Genomic DNA, 13,262 nt, shown 5'->3' on the forward strand with positions numbered 1-13,262 from the left:
ATAGTCTTTAGCTAACTTTACTGCCCAGGATCAACTATATGATAGACAATCCACACCATGTAGATACTTTTCTTCTTTATTTTTTTCTTTTATTCTTCTTTTATTTCCTCCTTGACCCATCCAGCAGGTCCAGTTATTCGGGATCTGAAGAGGTTCCACCTGTATGAATCATGGGCAAGAGAGATTAGAAAGAGACCAAGCAAAATTCGCTTGTCAAGGTCTCCATTTCTTATGGTAATGGTTGTGGCTTATATAGCCCTTGAATGAGGAACTTGGCTTGGGGTGGGGAGTAAGGGGTAGCAACGGTCACCAGTCAGCACACCTGGTGTAAGCTGAAACATTCTTTTTGTGGTTCCCTTAACAAACAGTTCTCAAGATAGTTGGGATGTGGGGCAGGTTCCGTTAATAAGCAGTTCTCAAGATAGTTGGGATGTGGGGCAGGTTCTGTTAATAAGCAGTTCTCAAGATAGTTGGGATGTGGGGCTCTCTGCAAACATCCTTAGGACAATGGTCCCTGCTATCATCTTTAGGACAATGGTCCCTGACCCCCCCTTGGTTTTTTGAGACAAGGTTTCTCTGTAGCTTTGGAGCCTGTCCTGGAACTAGCTCTTGTAGACCAGGCTGGTCTCAAACTCAGAGAGATCCACCTGCCTCTGCCTCCTGAGTGCTGAGATTAAAGGTGTGTGTCACTACCACCCAACTCAAAAAGGTGATTTTCAATTTGCATCATGGCTGAATAATTACAATATGACTTTTAAATATTCTCTATCAGAGTTACTTTAAAACAAACTTTCCAGTCAATAAAATCTTATTACCTGTTAAGTAAACATGCTATTTCAAAGATGCTGAAGTGTGAAGTAAAATCATGAGAACTAAATGGGAAAAATAGTGGTGACAAAGCAATTTTATTAAGTAAATGAGGATGTTGATTTATTAGTGTAATGAAAGGCTCAGTTATAAAAATGAACATTTCTGTCATAAAATATGAATGTTTTATTGACTTTTCTATTGCTATAACAAAACATCATGACCAAGGCAACATATATAAAAAACTTTTATAATTTAGGGCTCACGGTCCCAGAGGGTTAGAGTCTATGACTGTTGTAGAAAGGAGAATGACATCATGAAGACAGGCATGATGTTAAAGCAGTAACTAAGATCTTACATCTTCAGACACAAGCTTAAAGCAGAGACAGAGTGTAAGCTGACTAGAAATGGTAAGGGACTTTAAAATTTCAAAGCCTACCCCCTAGTGACACACTTCCTCTTAACAAGACCATGCCTTCTCATTCTTCCCAAACAGGTTCACCATCTGAACACCAATCATTGAAATATCTGAGCCAATGGGGACCTGTTCTCATCCAAATAATACAACGAATATTATTAATGTATTTAATTGCAGATCTTGCTTAATAGAAAAAGTGAGAAGCAAGAAAATGATTATTGGGGGGCTGGAGAGATTAGTTGGATCAGCAGATAAGAGCACTGACTGATCTTACAGAGGTCCTGAGTTCAATTCCCAGCAATCACATGGTGGTTCACAACCCTCTGTAATGAGATCTGATGCTCTTTTCTGGCAAGCAGTCATAACTAAAAAAAAAAAAAAATACAGGGGCTGGAGAGATGGCTAATGGGTAAGAGCATTGCCTGCTTTTCCAAAGGTCCTGAGTTCAATTCCCAGCCACCACATGGTGTCATAACCATCTGTAATGAGGTCTGGTGCCCTCTTCTGGCCTGCAGACATACAGACTATTGTATACATAATAAATAAATAAATATTTAAAAAGTACATAAATAAAAAATTCTTAAAGAAAATGATGGCACTTTGAATGGAAAATGAAGACTGACTTAAGAGGCTGGGAGAGGCAATAGCATGAAGTCCCCTCCTGGGACTGGCCTCAGGTCACCAGGTCAATAAGAAACCACATGTGGAACTTTTGCAAACTCATTCTGGTGCCCACAAAAGTGGTGGCATGTTGGAGGCTTGCCACAGCACCTCTCTCCCCCAGAGACAGAGTACTCCTCAAACATTTAGTTCCCAGTTCTCTTGAACCTCAATGAACAGCACCTCACACAGTGAGGGGTCAACACTTCGACTGCCAAGATTCTGGGACACCATACGACTACCATTTCTCCAGTCTCAAGTGGACACATATTCAGAATACTTGGTCTCTCCAGCAGTTAGTTCTTACCACCCTCCAGTTCTCCAAGATGCCACAATGAAGCGCCTATCTGCTCTTCTTCCTGGCACACTCATCTTTGTCAGTACAACAAAACAGATGATAACAGATGAAACAGATGTTTCTCCTAGCAACCTGCCTTCTCATTTCCCTCAAGGAACAAATGCCTAAGGTCTCCAGAATGGCAGTTAACAGCATATCTCTCCAGCCACAGGTCCCATTGAGGGTGAGTCCACCAACTCCCAGCTCTCCCCTCCCACACATCACCCATGCCTTCAGGAAGCAGCCAGATATGAACCAGGCGTGAGTCTGGGATGTTTGGGTGAAAGCTTCGCCTCAGTCCCTGGTATCCATATACCACAAGAGTCTGGGATGTTTGGTGGAAATTCCATTCCAAGCACCTGGCATCCATATACCAAAAGAGTCTGGGATGTTTGGGTGGAAGTTTCATCCCCAACCCCCTCCCCTGGGAGTTTCCTCAGTCCAGACTCCACCTCTGAGAAAGCCCCTCCCCAGAGATGCTCAAGACCACTCCCACAGGGTATGTAAATTGTACCTCAGAAAACAAGCACATGGTTTTCTGTTCTTTATGCACTTAGGAAAATAATAAAGAGATGAGTACTTGTTGCTCCTTTTTTTTTTAGATTGTTTATTTTCTTGAAGAGGTGAGATGTTGTTTTGTCATTGAAAGAAGGGGTGCATTCTCTGATCTGCTGTGGACTTTATTGTCCAGGAACAGTGTATAATTTAAGGCAAAAATTTAAAAATGCATGTTTTATGAAAAGCTATTTTCATGAGATGATGTTGAATAAAATAAGTTTGAAAAAAACTCCATATGTTGTCCATTTCCTTTTTAGATTTATTTATTTATTATGTATGCAGTGTTCTGCTGGCATATATACCTGCTTACCAGAAGAGAGCACCAAATCTCATTTCAGATGGTTGTGAGCCACCATGTGGTTGCTGGGAATTGAACTCAGGACCTTTGGAAGAGTAGGCAATGCTCTTAACCACTGAGCCATCTCTCCAGCCCTGTTCTCCATTTCTTGAGCATTGATATTGTTTGTTATTCTTCCTCCATTGTGTGTATACATGCAGTGTTCATGTGCCCATGTGTTAATGACATCAGCTAACATTTCTTGATGCTCTAAGGGACATTGCAGGTAATCCTGGGCTGAGAAATGCAGGAAAAGTATAAGTGGCTGCATTTCCTAGTGGAAGATTAAACAGTCTATATTTAAGAAATTTACAAGTTAATATTGTCCATTTTGATAATGTCTGAGATGACAAAAATTATTATTAAAAATTTATTTTTTATGTTATCAGAAACAACAAAAGTAAATAATCCAAAAATTGGGTACTTTGCTTGTTCCTTTAAATTATAAATCATACTTTGTTTAAACACATATATATATGTATATATATATATATGACTCATGGGGAGATTAATTGGGATATATAGAAAGAACTCAAGAAATTGGTTATTAAAAGAACAAATAATCCAATAAAAATGGGGTGCAGACCTAAACAGAGAACTCCCAACAGATGAATCTAAAATTACTGAAAGACACTTAAGGAAATGCTCAACATTCTTAGCCATCAGAGAAATACAAATCAAACCACTCTGAGAATGGCCAAAATTAAAAACATGGATAACACCTCATGCCTGAGGGGATGTGGGATAAAGGGAAAAGTCCTCCATTGCTGGTGGAAGTGCAAGCTGGTACAGCCGCTTTGGATATCAGTTTGGCAATTTTTATTTGTTTGCTTTTGGTTTTTGTTTTTTGAGACAGAGTTTCTCTGTAGCTTTGGAGCCTGTCCTGGAACTAGCTCTTGTACACCATGCTGGCCCTGAAATCACAGAGATACGTGTGCCTCTGCTCCCCAGGGTTGGGATTAAAGGTGTGCGCGACCACCACCACCCATCATTATGGCAATATTCTTAGAAAATTAGGAAACGGACTGGAGAGATGGTTCAGAGTTTAAGAGCAGTGATTGCTCTTCCAAAGGTCCTGAATTAAATTCCAGAACCCACATGGTGGCACACAAGCACCATTAATGGGATCTGGCGCCCTCTTCTGGCCTGCAGGGACATATACAAGATACAGGCAGAACAGTGTATACATAATAAATAACTCCTTAAAAATTAGGAAAACAACCTTACCTCAAGACCCAACAATAACCTTTTTGAGTCTATACCCAAAAGATGATCAATCCCACCTGGTCCCACCCAAAGGATGCTCAAGGCCAGCCTGATCTACAGAGTAAGTTCCAGGACTGCCAGGACTGTTTCTCAGAGAAACCCTGTCTTACAAAATGTAAAAAGAAAATCATGTAAGATGAAGCAGAAGCCAAAAAAAAAAACAAAAAACAAAAAACAAAAAAAAACAAGAAAAAAAGCACATACATGAAGGCCGGGTGGTGGTGGCGTACGCCTTTAATCCCAGCACTCAGGAGGCAGAGGCAGGCGTATCTCTGAGAGTTTGAGGCCCGCCTGGTCTACAAAGCTAGTTCTGGGACAGAACAAAAGCTACAGAGAAACCCTGTCTCGAAAAACCAAAAAAAAAAACCAAAAAAACAAAAAAAAAAAAAAAAAAAAAAGAAAAAGCAAAAAAGAGCCGGGCAGTGGTGGCGCACGCCTTTAATCCCAGCACTTGGGAAGCAGAGGCAGGCAGATCTCTGTGAGTTCGAGACCAGCCTGGTCTACAAGAGTTAGTTCCAGGACAGGCTCCAAAGCTACAGAGAAACCCTGTCTCGAAAAACCAAAAAAAAAAAAAAAAAAAAAAAGAAAGAAAAAGAAAAAAAGAAAAAAGCACATGAAATACCCATAGATAAAATGGCATACTTTTATAAGTCCCATAAAGTGTACATCAGAGACCATAATACATACACAAAACATTTGAGAGAAAAAGAAAAAAGAAAAAAATGCCCAGACAAATCATTATGAGACAAGCAACCTGCAAAATGCCATTGAGTTCTTTTTGAGTTGGTCATCTATTGCTGGGCATGGGGTGTCTCCTTCACACTGGTTGTTATACCCAGTGGTGATACTCTGCAGAAAAAAACCTAGTGTTTACTTTGCGAATAGTGTGGTGGTTTGAAAGAAACATCCCCTGTCTTAGGATTTCTATTGCTATGAAGAGACACCATGACCGTGCCAACTTTTTTACAGGAAAACATTTATTTATTTGAATATTTTCAAATGTTTAGGTCATTATCACGGCAGAAGCATGTTGGCATACAGACACACATGGTGCTGGCTACAATTTGATTAGAAGGCAGCAGGAAGTGTATGGACATGAGGCTGTGTCTTGACCACACTTCCTCCAACAAGGCCAATCTAATGCCTTAATCAGGGTTCTGTTGCTGTGAAGAGACAACATGAGGCTTGTCCTGGATATTAATGGTCACTCTAGTGGAGAAAAGTGGTTATTTCTCTCCCAGCAGTTATAAGTGACAATTCAGTTTTTAACCTTTATAGTAGTGTCTAAAAAGTGCTTTTATTTATTAAATCATTTATTAATTTTTAAAATTATAAGAAATTAAAATATCAGATAAAGCAACAGTTACAACATCAAAGTTGACAAAACAAACCAGCAGTAGGTAAAGATCCCAAGAGAAGGCACAAGGACCAGAGCCACACTCATTGACACACTCTGAAATCCCATGAGCTTTGCTCATGCTTATTTATAGGACTTAGTTATCTTGGTGTTCACCATTCCCTCAGTATCATAAACTATTTTCCAACTCTTCTTTCATGGGGTTTCCTGATCTCTAAGTTCTTGGATTTCATGGAGATATCCTCTCACTCTCTGTGTAATTCCTGACTGTGCATCTGTGTTTGTTCCCATCTGCTGCAGGATGAATGAAGCCTCTCTGATGATGGCTGAATGAGGAATTCATAGATGAGTATACAATATCATTAGATTCACTTTATCAATATGTTTCTTTTTTCCCTTTATACCAGCATTAACTCATTTTCCAATAAGTTCATAGACTGTTGGTTGATGGAGGGGAAGTATATGATCAATTGTGTTGTGGCTCCCTCTTCTGGCCAAAGGCTGTTATGTGCTTGTCCTGTGAAAATGATGTTCATACCAGGTACGGTGTAAGATACCACCTGTGGTAGGAAAAATTTGCTGCACCTGAGCAGTGTCTTCTCCCACATTTGCCTTGGCCCACAAGAAAGCAAGTTTCCTCTCACAAAAAGAAACCCAACCTTAACCCTAAAAGAAAGGCACATTTGTTCTCCATTGAGGCTCACCCCTCTACCTGGCAAAAATCCAAAGGTCTTTCAGATCATTGAAAAATCTAGGAAACCAGGTGGCTGAATATCATTAGACAGCTCAGGCCAGGGTCTTCTGTCTAGTCCAGTGTGACACTGTTCTCCAAATTTGTGTTAGAAATGTAGTCATTATCTGAATCCCACGATCAATGGTATATGTTATACTGAGTAAATAGGATCATGATTGTTTGTGATTGTAGGACAGACATCAAATCTAAACCGGCTGCCGTGGTGGTGCCCACTATTAGTTGGAGAACTTGAGGAGGAGGATAGAGGCAGGCAGGTATCAGGGAGTAGGACATCCTGGCCCACATAAATAGCTCTAGGCTAAATACATATGAAAGAAATCTGTTCCAAAATACATTTTTCAGTAATTGACACCCAAGATGAACATGTCATTGCATATATTATACTGTGTGTCCCTTCTGCCTGCAGAGTGAGAAATCAAACTTTATCATGCTAAGAGAATGGTTATGACAAACTCAGAAATCTGAGCAACCAGGAAGATAAGAACAAAAGGGGCTGGAGAGATGACTCAGAGGTTAAGGGGTCTGGCTGCTCTTCCAGAGCTCCTGAGTTCAATTCCCAGCAACCTCATGGTGGCTCACAGCCATCTGTAAATGCGATCTGGTGCCCCCTTCTGGCCAGCAAGCATACAAACAGAACACTGTATACATAATAAATAAATAAATCTTTAAAAAAAAGAACAAAAAGGACTGAAACATTAAGATAAAAGAATAGGTAGGTTAGGCACATGGCTTAAATCCTAATACTCGGGACAAGCAGGTGGTTCTCTGTGACTTCAAGGAAGTTTGATCTACAAAGTGAGTTTCTGAACAGCCAGGACTGTTACACAGACAAATCCTGTCTCAAAAAAAATGTAACTAGGGCTGCAGGATGGCTCAGGGCTCAAGGACATTTGACTGCTCCTCCTAAGGACCTGGTTCAATTCCTAGCACCCAAAAGGCAGTTCACAATTGTTTATAATTCCATTTCCAGGGGACCAGACACCCCTGGGAAAACACTATAGCACATTTTTAAAAATATATATGATTTTTTTGGAAGCCAAAGTAGCTAATCTCATACTATTACTAAGCAAAAACAGAACCAAAACCAAAACAAACTCCCAGTTAGGGCTGGAGAGATGGCTCCACAATTAAAAGAATTTACTGTTTTTCAATAGGACCCGGGTTTATCTCCCAGTACTCACATGGCAGCTCACAATTGTCTCCAAGTCCAGTCCAGGGGAATCCAACATCCAACACTCTTATAGACATACGTGCAGGCTAAACACCAATGTACATGAAACTATAAAGTTCATTAAAAAGAAAATATTAGGGTAGAAAGTCTCCATTTACTTTGTTTAGATCTATAACTAAGTTACAGAGCTAGATATCCTTAAAAGTAGATTTGAAAAATTAATATTTAACCTCAAAATAAGAAGTGTATAGGTACACTTTACTCCTATGTAAAACTGAAAAGAAGATACTGGATGATGGTAGCAAGACACCTTTAATCCCAGCACTAAGGAGGCAGAGACAGGCAGGTTTCTGTTACCCTAAGACCAGCCTGGCCTACATGGAGCTAGGTACAAGACAAGCCCCAAAGACACAACCACAAAACACAAAAATAAAACAAAAAAAATAAAAGAAAATCTAGCTGTTTAGTAACTTGCTGGTCTCTGAATATCCATGCAGAAGGAGTTCTCTTACGGTTATGGTGAGCACCTTTGCCTACCATTTCCCATCAAGCAATTCTTTTCATGTAAATTAGGCTATTGCCGATAATTCTGATTGGCTGCATGCTCTGACAATTTTTGTGGCCCTGGTTGAGTAAATAGAAATTCTGCGTTTTCTGCCCAGAATGCTTCTAATAACTTGGTTGAAGCTTGGATATGTACCTTATGTGCTTTCTCCCTCCACCATCACTTTATTATTTTATGTCTATAAATGTTTTGACTTATTTTTTTTTGTCAGTGGGTGAACCACATGCTTGCCCAGGCTTGGCTTGAACTCACAGAGATTCACCTGTCGGTGCCTCCCAAGTGCAGGGATAAAAGGCGTGAGCAACCACCACTGGCTTTGCTTTTCTTTCTTTCTTTTTTTTTTTAAGATTCTGTTTATGTATCACCAAGTCCAGCCCAGAAGCATTTTTATCCTTTGAGACAGTGTTTCTCTGTGGAACAGCTGTATTGAAACTAGCTATGTAAACCGTGCTGGCCTCAAATTCATAGAGATCCACCTGCTTCTGCTTTCCAAATGCTAGGATTAAAGGCATGCACAACCATTGCTCAGAAACACAGGGGATTCTAGGACTCATTAAATACACCAGGCCGAATTTCAAATCAAAGATCTGCCTTCCTCGGCCTCCTCAGTGTTTGGATTAAGGCATAGCTACCACACCCATCCCAGGAAATATTTTTAAAGGAATGTGAGTAAACTCCTGAAAACCCCTCCCACCTGTGTGACTAAGCAATCACAGTGAGATTTGCTTTGTCTTTCAACGTTATCAACAGATGTTATCAAAGTACTTAACATTTGACCAGTAAGTCCACCAGCACATGATTCTACCCAGCACTTTCCTATCAACTGAAGCCTGCTGAAAGGAGTGTGCAGTCCCTCAGGGAGCATATGCCAATCTTCAGGTAAGATACATGCCTATATTGATTGCTGTAACAGCTCATTATAAAATTTCTGAGGCAGGTGAGGTGGCTGCCTGATGACCTAATTTGATCATTTATTTGTGTATTAGTACTTTTGCCTGCCTGTCTGAGAAATTCTAAGAGTGTCTGGAAGTAGTTTCCGGTGCCATTGTTTTCAAGGGAAACTTCCCAGTTTCTCTTCTTTCTAGTTCCGTGTCTTTCAAGTTTATTCGATTGTACATTGTTTTTAAACTGGAGTTCATTTTATCTGCTAGACACCAAATCCTGTGGATTGTGTGTGTGTGTGTGTTTGTTAGTTTAGGTGTCTTTCCAGTCATCGTTGGTGTAATTAACATGCATATGTATATTCAGTGCTCTGATCCTTTCAAATGTTTGTGAAGGGAGCCATAGCCTAGACCCTCTGAGGGCACTTGGCTTGAGTGTGATACACACACAGACTTACTATTAAGGAAAGTTCAAGATCAAGATCCTTTCCTAACTCTGTGACCTTGCAACAGAGAAGTTTCAAAGTGTGTGAAGGGTGTGCCTACGGCTCCACTGGCTTTCCTTGGTGTACACATCTGTTGCCTTTCCTGTAAACATCGTTGTTGGAGTTGAGAAATTGTTGATCTGAACTCAGGCAATTTCATGTAATAGCCCTGGCTCTCCTGGAACTCACTTTTATAGACCAGGCTGTCCCTTTGGTGACATTCTGTGTGTGTGTGTGTTTTTTTTCTTCCTCTTATTTTCTATCTGCAGTCAATATTGGTGTAAGGACTGTGCACCTGTATATTCACTGCTCTGATCCTTGCCTCCTTCCTTCCTCCCTTCCCTCCCTCCCTCCCTCCCTCCCTCCCTCCCTCCCTCCCTCCCTCTCTCCCTCCCTTCCTTTCATATGTCTGCCTACTCACGAAAACCCAAAACATTTCTAGTCTCCCAACGCAATTAAAAGTAACTAAAATTTTATTAAACTGGCATTTAAAAAAGGAAGGCAGCCAGGCAGCCAGGCAGTGCTGGGGGCCTGGATGGTGGTTGTGAAGAAAGCCCTGGCCTAGTCAAATCCTCTGCCATGACTGTAACCCCAGTACTCAGGAGCTCTAAAGGGTCTGAGAAGCTGCTTTCATGCTTCTGCTGCTGGGTATCTATCTATCTATCTATCTATCTATCTATCTATCTATCTATCTATCTATCTGGCTTATGTGGGAGGGGAAGGGGAAGCCAAAACCTTGTCCTATGGGCTCCATGCTCTCAGCAGTGTCTCATAAACTCGAGTGTGAGGGCCCATGTCTGTCATGCCAGGAATAGTTTTTAAAAAAACTATTCCACCACGGCTGTTTTAATTTTCTCCGACTCGGTATTTAGTCTGAGAAGGGTGGGCTGAGGGCGTGGGGAGTGGGGTGAAGAAAAAGAACCGCAAGCAAGCAAGCAAGCAAGCAAGCAAGCAAGCAAGCAAGCAAGCAGTGGCCATGGCGAAAGGAGACTTAGATGGCAGGGAACTGCCGTTGCCGCCTCCCTCCCTCCCTCGGTCCCTCGGTCCCCCTCAGTCCGTCGGTCCCTCCCTCCCTCCCTCCCTCCCTCCCTCCCTCCCTCCCTCCCTCTCACCATGGCCTAATTGTGGCAGAAGCCCCTGGCCCCCCACCTAGTCCTGTCACCGATGAACGGTCAGACACGCTCTTTGTTTCCCGTGAGCGATTGATTCGCCTGTTTTCCCAGCTGCCTGTGGTCTCGGTCGTACTTTCGTTTTCGTCGCCCCGAATGTCCAGGCCGGCCCGCGTTCACCGTGTTCGGGGGTGGGGTGGGGGAACCGACAGGGGGGTTCCCTGTCCTGTTGTGGGCCCGTGTCGCCTCCGGGCGTGAGCGTGGGAGGACGCTGTAACGCCAGAGAAGGTGAAGACGCCGCGGCCGAGCGAGCGGGCGAGCGAGCGATGTATGTCGGTCGGTTGTCGGGCGCCACCTAGCGGTGGCCTTTTTTGTGCAACGCTCCTGGTCCTCGGTCGTTGACGAGGACGGGGCGAAATGGCTTTTGTGAGGCGGAAAGAGTGACGAGAGTCCCGGCCCGGCAGGCGGGTGTGTCCCGGAGTTGGTGTCGTGCTTGGGAACGGTCTCTGTGTAGGAGGTTGTGCCGGAAGAGTCACCCATGGGTGCGCTGGGGCTGGAACCGAGTGAAAGGAACAGATGGGAAGGGTGCTGGGAGACTTGAGCGGGTCGACCAGAAGGCATAAGTCGTTGGCGTACCCCCGCTAGGTGTCGAGTCTACCCGGGCCCAGGATCGGTGAAGTACCCCGGCTTTAAAAGTTGTTTTTCCCTTGCCTTTTAAACTCTCTTCGAAGAGCCCTGGGACCCGGCGACCCTCGGCCGAGAGGAGGCGTTGGTTGATCCCGGCTTCCCCGCTGCCCTGTCACGGACTCGTTGGGGTCTCGGACTTTTTTTTTTTTTTTTTTTTAATTCTTTCCCCCTCTTGCCAGAACCCTCGGTCCTCAGCGGCGGACCTTGCCATCCTGAGGCCGAGAGGAGGCTGTAGTCCCGGCTTTCTCGCTTCCCTGGTTCGGACTCTCGGAGCTTTTTATGAATTTTTTTTTTTTTCTTTCCTCTTGCCAGAACCCTCGGTCCTCAGCGGCGGACCTTGCCATCCTGAGGCCGAGAGGAGGCTGTAGTCCCGGCTTTCTCGCTTCCCTGGTTCGGACTCTCGGAGCTTTTTATGAATTTTTTTTTTCTTTCCTCTTGCCAGAACCCTCGGTCCTCAGCGGCGGACCTTGCCATTCTGAGGCCGAGAGGAGGTGGTGGTCCCGGCTTCCCTGTTCACTGGTCCCCGGTTTCTTGGACTCGAGATTTTATTTTTTTTTTCCCCCAAGTTTTTCTTCTTGCCCGTCTCCATCCCTAGCGGCTGGTCGCAGGGTCTTCGGCCGGGAGGAGGCTGGGCGCCCGGCTTTCTGGCATGTCCACCTCGCTCTCTCGGTCCTGTCATGGTTATGAGGTCGACCAGTTGTTCCTTTGAGGGTCGGTTCTCTTGTTTATGGGGACATTTTTGGGACATTTCACCCAGCCTCACTTTCAGGAGTTCTGTGTGGTCTGTGAATGACTCCCCGGACTTGTTGTCATTCTTCTAATGGTTACTATCTGTCCTTATTGTACCTGCAGATAGGTGCTGACACGCTGTCCTTTAATTGGGTGACATTAAAGGACGCTAGGTGGCGGTCTCTCTTCTGAGCCTCGCTCGCTGGGTGCTTTTTCTCCCGCCTAGCCCAGCCTGCTGTGCCCGGGTTTCTCGCTGCCTTTTGGGACTGGGCCCGTGCGTGCTTTCCCGAGTGGCTTTCTGAGGTGACTGGCTTCCTTGCTTTTTTTTGCCCGTGGTGAAGCGTGTCAGGCGTCCCCGCTTTGTTGGTCTGTCGCCCGTGCCGTTTGGATGGTGGGAACTGTCTCTCGATGCTTCTCCCTTACCGTCCCGGTGCTTGCTTTTTTTTTTTTTTTTTTTTTTGGGATCAGATCGTGGAGCTCCCGAGTCTCCATGGACTGGGTGGGTCCCCCCCGGTCCTCTGCTTCCCCAGTGCCTCCCGAGCGCACTGTTTTCCCCCTCCCTCGTTGTGGAGCTCCCGAGCCTCCATGAGTCCTTGCGGGGGGGAGGGTTACTCAGTCTGACCCTTCTGCTGCCTTATGTGCCTCCCGAGTGCACATTTTTTTTTTGGATTTCCCCGTGGACCCCACCGCTGTTTTTTTTTTTTGGTTGTGGAGGTGTGAAGGGTTTTCTTTTTTTTTTTTTCAATTTTTTTTTTTTTTTTGGTGGCATGTGTTGATGCTCTGTCGCTCGTTTCTTCCCGGTTCTGCTTTGTCGATCGATGTGGTGCCCTCGCTCTGTGTTCATTCGGGCCGGAGGCCTAAGCCGCGCCAGGCGAGGGACGGACATTCATGGCGAATGGCGGCCGCTCTTCTCGTTCTGCCAGCGGGCCCCTCGTCTCTCCTCCCCACCTTTTACCGGTGGTGTGTGGAAGGCAGGGGTGCGGTTATCCGGCCTGAGCCCTGTGAAAGCCCCTCCGCACTGCTCGCTGTGGTTCGTGGTGGTTCCTGTGAGGCGCGCTGGGGGCTCTGTTCCCCCCGTCGCGCGTTTCACTCTGCCCACCGTGTGTGGTCTGTTTAGCCCTCCTCCCTCCGAGCCGGGGGA

The 13,262-nt window shown here is 44.4% G+C and overlaps 1 long non-coding RNA gene across 2 annotated transcripts; it reads right to left on the reverse strand.

Moving 5' to 3' along the window:
• Positions 1 to 5,495: 5,495 nt before the first annotated feature.
• On the reverse strand, positions 5,496 to 11,270 carry LOC130885427 (uncharacterized). Of its 2 annotated transcripts, none has more exons than XR_009058170.1 (3): positions 10,842 to 11,270; positions 7,676 to 7,773; positions 5,496 to 5,546 (listed from the first exon to the last, which is right to left on the reverse strand). It is a non-coding gene; the product is annotated as an uncharacterized LOC130885427 (long non-coding RNA). The 2 variants fall into 2 exon arrangements; XR_009058171.1 differs by having other exon boundaries at positions 10,709 to 11,270.
• Positions 11,271 to 13,262: the final 1,992 nt, after the last annotated feature.

The sequence above is a fragment of the Chionomys nivalis genome, chromosome 13, assembly GCF_950005125.1.
Source record: "Chionomys nivalis chromosome 13, mChiNiv1.1, whole genome shotgun sequence".
Classification (NCBI taxonomy): Eukaryota; Metazoa; Chordata; class Mammalia; order Rodentia; family Cricetidae; genus Chionomys; species Chionomys nivalis.